The sequence below is a fragment of the Oncorhynchus gorbuscha genome, linkage group LG15, assembly GCF_021184085.1.
Source record: "Oncorhynchus gorbuscha isolate QuinsamMale2020 ecotype Even-year linkage group LG15, OgorEven_v1.0, whole genome shotgun sequence".
NCBI lineage: Eukaryota > Metazoa > Chordata > Actinopteri > Salmoniformes > Salmonidae > Oncorhynchus > Oncorhynchus gorbuscha.
This window is the reverse complement of record NC_060187.1, coordinates 33,013,924-33,023,963: the sequence shown is the minus strand read 5'-3', so window position 1 is coordinate 33,023,963 and position 10,040 is coordinate 33,013,924. Positions and strand designations below refer to the sequence as shown.

At 42.0% G+C, this 10,040-nt stretch overlaps 1 protein-coding gene across 2 annotated transcripts in view; it reads right to left on the bottom strand.

The window, feature by feature from the left end:
- The window catches only part of agbl4 (AGBL carboxypeptidase 4), a 430,345-nt gene that overhangs the window by 124,513 nt on the left and 295,792 nt on the right, over window positions 1-10,040 (bottom strand). The gene's annotated exons all lie outside the window — the stretch shown is intronic.

Genomic DNA, 10,040 nt, shown 5'->3' with positions numbered 1-10,040 from the left:
TATTTACTGACAGAGTACACATATCAACACAGGGCACACATAATATCCTACAGTAAAGGCATGGGCAGGGATTCAGTCAAACCCGCATCTCAACCCTGATAGCGGAAAAATGACAGGCTTTGCGCTATAAAGTGATTTAACATTTTTTTTTTATGCTTTTCAAATTTTTTTTGTAGGGGGCGGGGTACAAAACGTGACTGATTTAAAGTCCTCCCTTTACTGTAGCTCAAAAGGATATGCAGGATATTACCTTGTTTGTGATTGTGACTCTCTGTGATAAATCACACATTTGTCATCACAGAAGTTTAATCTAAAGGAATCTTTATTTTGGTGTTTGTACATATGGAAATCATAGTTTGAAATACAATAAAAGTCAACTCCCTAAACTACTGGGGATATTCAAGAAAAATGGTTTCGAGTGAGCTGACTGTAATATTTCAGCTTTTTTCCTGCTGTTTCTTTCCAGATACTTCCAGTTAAAGACATGGCATTTCCACAAACCAATCATTATTGTAATCAATACATTCACCTATTACTTTCATTCTGCCTCTGTAGGTCCCATTGAGTCCTCAACCCCCTGGAATGAAACCAAGAGAAGAGAAGAAGGGCCACAGAGATGATTATCTGGTCTGATCTCTGATTCTATTTGTCTGTGGGCGTACAAGTGTGTCTCAGTCAATGTGTTGCCTGGTGTACCTTTTCTTCACACTAGATGACAAAAGCCATCTGACAGAAAGGAAACTCTTTGTTATAGTAAAATAGTCCGGCTGTTTCACAATGGAATGGATTTCTTCACTTGTACTTTAATAGAGAGTAGCATAGTCGATAAATGGCACTAACAATTTCGTTCTGCTTCGCCTGTCGTAATTGAAAAGTAACTGATGCAGAACTTGGATGCCTTTTCTACTCTGTTATTTAATTTCATTTTTTGATTCAGATCAGACATCAAGGCTCGGGGCATAGGTTGCTGTAATATTCTGACGGAGAATGAGGACAGGTAACCAGTTGGCTATTTCAATTGTTGTACTAGAGTTTGATCTCCTATTTCAATGTGGTAGCTAGCTACTACCGCTGTAACCCCAGTGGGGATCTCTCTGGACAGCTAAAATATTTTCTGTAGTGTACATGTGAGTGGGAAACAGTACCAAAATAAAGTGCTAAGTAATACACTGATATACACTGAGTGTACAAAACATGACATAGAATGATCAGAAGAATCCCGGTGAATGCTATGATCCCTTATTGATGCCACCAGTAAAATCCACTTCCAATCAGTGAAGGGGAGGAGACAAGTTAAAGAAGGATTTTTAAGCCTTGAGATAATTGAGACATGGATTGTGTATGTGTGCCATTCAAATGGTGAATGGGCAAGACAAAATATTTAAGTGCCTTTAAACAGTGTATGGTTGTAGGTGCCAGGCATACTGGTTTGAGTGTCAAGAACTGCAAAGCGGCTGGGTTTTTCATGCTCAACAGTTTCCTGTGTGTATCAAGAATGGTACACCATCCAGCTAACTTGATACCACTGTGGGAATCGTTGGGGTCAACCTGGGCTATCATCCATGTGGAACGCTTTCAACACCTTGTAGAGTCCATGCGCCAATTTATTGTGGCTGTTCAGAGGGCAAAAGGGGGTGCAACTCAATATTTGGAAGGCGTCCCTAATGTTTTGTGCACTCAGTGTAAATTGCTAACATTCATAGGAAAATGAGTTGTGTATCAGTTAAACGTCAATCATCCTGGGATAAGACAACGAGAAAAACAACATTTTTTAGAAAGAGAAAGGACACTTGTACACTTGTAAAAACTAGACCAGTGAGCATCACTGGTAGGCAAGATTTCAGCAGCTTCTCGTCTCCAATGTCTCCAATGGAGGATTACTGTTAATCTAATCTACTGTCCAATGGCTAGGTCCTCAAGCCTGTGTCTGGCACAATAAAACAGCTCAATTCCAGGAACTGTTGTTTTGAAGTGTCTCAGGCTTAAGACTGAACTTCCCCTGTCCTACCTCAAGCAAACCTGACCCCCAGCATGTGCCTTAATGGATCTGCACACTAATTCTAAACACTGCACTCACTGTGGAATGAGAATACATATACTTAAAACCATTAAAACTACAAACCAAAAGTAGGCCTGCCATATGTAAAAATGACATTACACAAGAAACTGTGTAGACTGACGTTTCCCCACCCTTAAATACATAAAAGCAGCATGTTAAATACACCTTTATAGCACAGTTAGAAGGTAATACAATGAGGACAAAATCTATCCCCTCAGTGGTATTAACAGAGAAGTTGGGCCACACAAAGGTTGAATTTTCCTGAAGCTTTGGGAGCAGTTAACACTGTAAACTTTAGTCAGTGTAGAGTCAGACATCATGTCCTGCCAATTAGCTCCTCGCTGCCTCTCTCATTTATCTTTATTGGTGATACATTACCCTGTATTAAAAAGAGACATGGGATAATAGCAATAATGATGATGATGGAATTAGACTGCTGAGACGGACGTCATCTCGTTGTGCCTGGAATTCAAAAGGGCTTCGCATATGTTCACAGCAGGTCTTTAGTCCCTTCACGCCTGGGGCTTTCAAGTGGACATGGGATTTTGGTAAAAAAGCTGCGATGCTAGGGATGCATTAACATTAGAGCACAGCCAATCAAAACAAAGCACCTGTGCCAATATGTGCGATGGACAGACGCTAGCACAGGTGTGCCTGATGGCTGGCTAGGTTTAACGCCAGCAGGCTGGCATGCAGAACGCCACAGCCTTTGCCAGGCAAATGAGCATACAGCAGGGACAGCAGGATAATTTGGTGAACTAATCGAAATATGCGTTAAAGGGATACTTCGGGATTTTGGCAATGCATCCCTTCCCCAGGGTCAGATTAACTTGTGGATACCATTTTTATGTCTCTGTGTCCAGTATGAAGGAATTTAGAGGTAGTTTTGTGAGCCAATGCATAACTAGCATTAGTGCAATGGCTGGGAGTCTATGGGTATCTACTAGCATCTGACTCTACTAGCATCTGGGGAAGTAAATGGCCTAATTGCCAAAATCCCAAAGTATCAAATAAAATAAAATGTTATTTGTCACATGCTTTGTAAACAACAGGTGTAGACTAACAGTGAAATGCTTACATACGGCCCTTTCAAAACAATGAAGATAGAAAAAAAATGATAGAAAAATAATAACACAAGGAATAAATACGCAATGAGTAACGATAACTTGGCTATATACACGGGATACCAGTGCCGAGTCAATGTGCAGGGGTACGAGGTAATTGAGGTAGATATGTATATATAGGTAGGGATAAAGTGACTAGGCAACATGATGATAATAAACAGTAACAGCAGCGTATGTGATGAGTCAAAAGTGTTAGTGCAAAAAGGGTCAATGCAGATGAATCGTTAACCAATAGCTACCCAAACGAACTATTTAGCAGTCTTATGGCTTGGAGGTAGAAGTTGTTCAGGGTCCTGTTGATTCCAGACATTGTGCATCAGTACCGCTTGCTGTGCGGTAGCAGAGAGAAGAGTCTATGACTTGGGTGGCTGGAGTCTTTGATCATTTTTAGGACCTTCTTTTGACACCACCTGGTAGAGAGGGCTTGGATGGCAGGGAGCTCGGCTCCAGTGATTTACTGGGACCTACGCATTACCCTCTGTAGCGCCTTGTGGTCGGATGCCAAGCAGTTGACATACCGAGCGGTGAAGATGCTCTCAATGTTGCAGCTTTAGAACTTTTTGAGGATCTGAGGGCCCATGCCAAATCTTTTCAGCCTCCAGAGGGGGAAGAGGCGTTGTCGTGCTCTCTTCACGACTATATTGACGTGTGTGGACCATGATAGATCCTTAGTGATGTGGACACAGAGGAACTTCAAGCACTTGACCCGCTCCGCTACAGCCCCGTCAATGTGAATGGGGACGTGCTCGGCCTTCCATTTCCTGTAGTCAGCGATCAGCTCCTTTATCTTTCTTGAGCTTGAAGGAGAGGTTGTTTTCCTGGCATCATACTGCCAGGTCTCTGACCTCCTACCTATAGGATGTCTTATAATTGTCGGTAATCAGGCCTACCACCTTCGTGTTTTTAGCTAACTTAATGATGGTGTTGGAGTTGTGCAGTCGAGGGTGAACAGGGAGTACAGAAGGGGACTAAGCACACACTCAAGGGAACCTCATGTTGAGGGTCATCATGGCGGATGTGTTGTTGCCTACTCTAACCACCTGGGGTGGCCCTTCAGGAAGTCCAGGATCCAGTTGCAGAGGGAGATGTTTAATCCTAGGGTCAGTTTAGTGATGAGCTTGGAGAGCACAATGTTGTTGAACGCTGAACAGCATCCTCAGGTAGATGTTCCTGTTGTCCAGATGGGAAAGGGCAGTGTGGATTGCAATAGAGATGGAATCATCTGTGGATCTGTAGGGGCGGTATGCAAATTGGAGTGGGTCCAGGGTGTCTGGGAATATGGTGTTGATGTGAGCCATGACCAGCCTTTCAAAGCTTTTAATGGCTACAGATGTGAGTGCTATGGGGCGATAGTCATTTAGACAGGTTACCTTGGTGTTGTTGGGCACACAGACTATGGTGGTCTGCCTAAAACATGTAAGTATTATAGACTGGGTCAGGGAGAGGTAGAAAATGTCAGAAGACACTTGCCAGCTGGTCAGCGCAAGTTCTGAGTACATGTCCTGGTAATCCATCTGGCCCTGCGGCCTTGTGAATGTTTACCTGTTTAAAGGTCTTACTCACATTGACTACGGAGAGCGTGATCACACAGTCATCCAAAACAGCTGATGCTCTCATGCATGGTTCAGTGTTGCTAGTCTCAAAGCGAGCATAGAAGGTATTTAGCTTGTCTGGTAGGCTAGCATCAGTGGACAGATCGCGGCAGGGTTTCCCTTTGTAATCTGTGACAGTTTGCAAGACCTGCCACGTCCGACGAGCATCAGAGCCGGTGCAGTAGGAATTGATCTTGGTCCTGTATTGACGCTTTAAAAAAAATATATATATATATTTTTTTTACCTTTATTTTACTAGGCAAGTCAGTTAAGAACAAATTCTTATTTTCAATGACGGCCTAGGAACAGTGGGTTAACTGCCTGTTCAGGGGCAGAACGACAGATTTTGTACCTTGTCAGCTCGGGGATTTGCAACCTTTCGGTTACTAGTCCAATGCTCTAACCACTAGGCTACCCTGCCGCTTTACCCGTTTGATGGCTACCCAGCCGCTTTACCCGTTTGATGGTTCGTCGGAGGGTGTAGCGGATTAGTTTCCTGCTCCTTGAAAGCGTAGGCTCTAGCCTTTAGCTCAGTGCGGAAAATGCCTGTAATCCATGTCTTCTGGTTGGGAAAGGTACGTACGGTCACTGTGGAGACCACGACGTCGATGCACTTATTAATGAACCCGGTGCCATTGGATGAATCCAAGAACATATTCCAGTCTTTACTAGTGAAACAGTCCTGTAGTTTAGCATCCGATTGAGCGCCTCACTGGTACTTCCTCTTTGAGTTTTTGCTTGTAAGCAGGAATCAGGAGGACAGAGAAATGGTCAGATTTGCTGAATGGAGGGTGAGGGAGAGCTTTGTATGTGTCTCTGTGTGTGGAGTAAAGGTGATCTAGAGTTTTTCACCTTTAGTTGCACAGGTGAAATGCTGGTAGAAATGAGGTAAAACGGATTTCAGATTTCCTGCATTAAAGTCACCAGCCACTAGGAGCACCGCTTCTGGTTGAGCATTTACTTCCTTGCTTATGGTCCTATACATCTTGTTGAGTGTGGTTTTACGGCCAGCATCGGTTGGCGGAGGTACAGTTGAAGTCGGAAGTTTACATACACTTAGGTTGGAGTCATTAAAACTTGTTTTTCAACCACTCCACACATTTTTTGTTAACAAACTATAGTTTTGGAAAGTCGGTTAGGACATCTACAAGTCATTTTTCCAATAATTGTTTACAGACAGACTATTTCACTTATAATTCACTGTATCACAATCCAGTGGGTCAGAAGTTTACATACACTAAATTGACTGTGCCTTTAAACAGCTTGGAAAATTCCAGAAAAATATGTCATGGCTTTAGAAGCTTCTGATAGGCTAATTGACATCATTTGAGTCGATTGGAGGTGTACCTGTGGATGTATTTCAAGACTTACCTTCAAACTCAGTGCCTCTTTGCTTGACATAATGGGAAAATCAAAATAAATCAGCCAAGACCTCAGAAAAATAATTGTAGACCTCCACAAGTCTGGTTCATCATTGGGAGCATTTTTCAAATGCCTGAAGGTACCACGTTCATCTGTACAAACAATAGTACGCAAGTATAAACACCATGGGACCATGCAGCCGTCATACCGCTCAGGAAGGAGATGCGTTCTGTCTCCTAGAGATGAAAGTACTTTGGTGCGAAAAGTGCAAATCAATCCCAGAACAACAGCAAAGGCCCTTGTGAAGATGCTGGAGGAAACCGGTACAAAAGTATATATATCCACAGTAAAACGAGTCCTATATCGACATAACCTGAAAGGCTGCTCAGCAAGGACGAAGCCACTGCTCCAAAACTGCCATAAAAAAAGCCAGACTAAGGTTTGCAACTGCACATGGGGACAAAGATCATACTTTTTGTAGAAATGTCCTCTGGTCTGATGAAACAAAAATAGAACTGTCTGGCCATAATGACCATCGTTATGTTTGGAGGAAAAAGGGAGAGGCTTGCAAGCCGAAAAACACCAACCCAACCGTGAAGCACGGGGTGATAGCATCATGTTGTGGGGGTGCTTTGCTGCAGGAGGGACTGGTGCACTTCACAAAATAGATGGCATCATGAGGCGGGAAAATTATGCGGATATATTGAAGAAACATCTCAAGACATCAGACAGGAACTTAAAGCTTGGTCACAGATGGGTCTTCCAAATGGCCCATGACCGCAAGTATACTTCCAAAGTTGTGGCAAAATGGCTTAAGGACAACAAAGTCAAGGTATTGGAGTGGCCATCACAAAGCCCTGACCTCAATCCTATAGAAAATGTGTGGGCAGAACTGAAAAAGCCTGTGTGAGCAAGGAGGCTCAGTTACACCAGCTGTCAGGAGGAATTCACCCAACTTATTATGGGAAGCTTGTGGAAGGCTACCCGAAACATTTGACCCAAGTTAAACAATTTAAAGGCAATGCTACCAAATACAAATTGAGTGTATGTAAACTTCTGACCCTCTGGGAATGTGATGAAAGAAAGAAATGCTGAAATAAATAATTCTCTCTACTATTATTCTGACATTTCACATTCTTAAAATAAAGTGGTGATCCTAACTGTCCTAAAACAGGACATTTTTTACTAGGATTAAATGTCAGGAATTGTGAAAAACTGAGTTTAAATGTATTTGGCTGAGGTGTATGTAAACTTCCGACTTCAACTGTAAATAGACAGCTATTTGTGTTTATTATGGATCCTGCTGCCAAAGCAGCAGCTACTCTTCCTGGGGTCTTGCAAAATAAAGGCAGTTATATACCATTTTAAAAACATTACAATACATGCATTACAGAATTCACAACACATTAAGTGTGTGCCCTCAGACCTATACTCCACTTCCACATATCTACACTGCAAAATGCATGTGTACGTGTGTGTATGGTGTGTATGTTATCATGTTTGTGTATGCATGTGTTTGTGCTTTGTTTTTGTTGCTTCACAGTCCCCGCTGTTCCATAAGGTGTATTTTTTACCTGCTTTTAAGTCTGATTCTACTGCTTGCATCAGTTACTTGTTGTGGAATAGAGCTCCATGTAGTTATTGCTCTATGTAGTACTGTGTGCCTCCCATAGTCTGTTCTGGACTTGGGGACTGTGAAGAGACCTCTAGTAGTGTCACGCCCTGACCTTAGAGATCCTTATTATTCTCTATGTTCGGTTAGGTCAGGGTGTGACTCGGGTGGGAAAGTCTATGTTTTCTATTTCTTTGTTTTTGGCCGAGTGTGGTTCCCAATCAAAGGCAGCTGTCTATCGTTGTCTCTGATTGGGGATCATATACTGTATAAGTTGTCATTTTCCTTTTGGGTTTTGTGGGATCTTGTTTTCTGTTTAGTATCTGAGCCTGACAGAACTGTGTGCTTTAGTTTTTTTGTCTTTGTTATTTTGCGTTGTCAATAAAAATATGATGTACGCCTACCACACTGCGCCTTGGTCTCCTTCTACAAACGAGAGCCGTTACAGGTGGCATGTCTTGTGGGGTATGCATGGGTGTCCGAGCTGTGTGCTAGTATTTTAAACAGACAGCTCGGTACATTCAGCTTGTGAACACCTCTTACAAAAGCAAGTAATGATGAAGTCAATCTCTCTTCCACTTTGATCCATGAGAGATTTACATGCATGTCGTTAATGTTAGCTCTCTGTGTACTTTTAAGGGCCAGCCGTGCTGCCCTGTTCTGAGCCAACTGCAATTTTCCAAAGTCCCTCTTTGTGGCACCTGACCACACTACTGAACAGTAGTATAGGTGCGACAAAACTAGGGCCTGTAGAACATGCCTTGTTGATAGCATTGTTTATTATGGATAAACTTCTCCCCATCTTATCTACTGTTGTATCAATATGTTTTGACCATGACAGTTTACAATCCAGGGTTACTCCAAGCAGTTTAGTCACCTCAACTTGCTCAATTTCCACATTATTCATTATGAGATGTAGTTGAGGTTTAGGGTTTAGTGAATGATTTGTCCCAAATACAATGCTTTTAGTTTTGGAAATATTTAGGGCCAACTTATTCCTTGCTGCCCATTCCGAAACTAACTGCAGCTCTTTGTTAAGTGTTGCAGTCATTTCAGTCGCTGTAATAGCTGACGTGTATACAGTAGTTTTAAGTCATCCACATACATAAACACACTGGCCTTACTCAAAGCCAGTTGCATGTCGTTAGTAAAGATTGAAAAATGCAAGGGGCATAAACAGCTACCCTGGGGAATTCCTGATTCTACCTGGATTATGTTTGAGAGGTTTCCATTAAAGAACATCCACTGGGTTCTGTTAGACAAATAACTCTCTATCCACATTATAGCAGGGGGTGTAAAGTCATAACACATACGTTTTTCCAGCAGCAGACTATGATTGATAATGTCAAAAGCTGCACTGAAGTCTAACATGACCGTACCACAATAATTTTATCATCAATTTCACTCAGCCAATCATCTGTCAAGTGCGTAAGTGCTGTGCTTGTTGAGTGCCCTTCCCTATATGCATGCTGAAATGATGTTGTCAATTTGTTTACTGTCAAATAGCATTGTATCTGGTCAAACACCATTTTTTCCCAGAAGTTTACAAAGGGTTGGTAACAGGCTGATTGGTCAGCTATTTGAGCCAGCAATGGGGGTTCTATTCTTGGGTAGCAGAATGATTTTTAGCTTCCCTCCAGGCCTGAGGGCACCCACTTTCTAGTAGGCTTAAATTGAAGATGTGGCAAATAGGAGTGGCAATATGATCCACTATTATCCTCAGTAATTTTCCATCCAGATTGTCAGACCCCGGTGGCTTGTCATTGTTGATAAACAACAATATTTTTTCCACCTCTTCCACACTGACTTTACGGAATTCAAAAGTACAATTATTGTCTTTCATAATTTGGTCAGATATACTTGGATGTGTAGTGTTGCTGGCATGTCATCCCTAAGTTTGCTTATCTTGCCAATGAAAAAGTCATTAAAGTAGTTGGCAACATCAGTGCGTTTGGTGATAAATGAGCCATCTGATTGAATGAATGATGGAGCCAAGTTGTCTATTTCCCTCAAAATGTAATTTAAGGTGCTACAAAGCGTTTTACTCTCATTCTGTATATTATTTATCTTTGTTTCATAGTATAGTTTATTTTTCTTTAGCTTAGTCACATGATTTCTTAATTTGCAGTATGTTTGCCAATCAGTTGGGCTGCCAGACTTATTTGCCATACCTTTTGCCTCATCCCTCTCAACCATACAATTTTTAAATTCCTCATCAATCCAAGGGGATTTAACCGTTTTTACAGTCATTTTCTTAATGGATGCGTGCTTATTAGTAACTGGAATAAGCA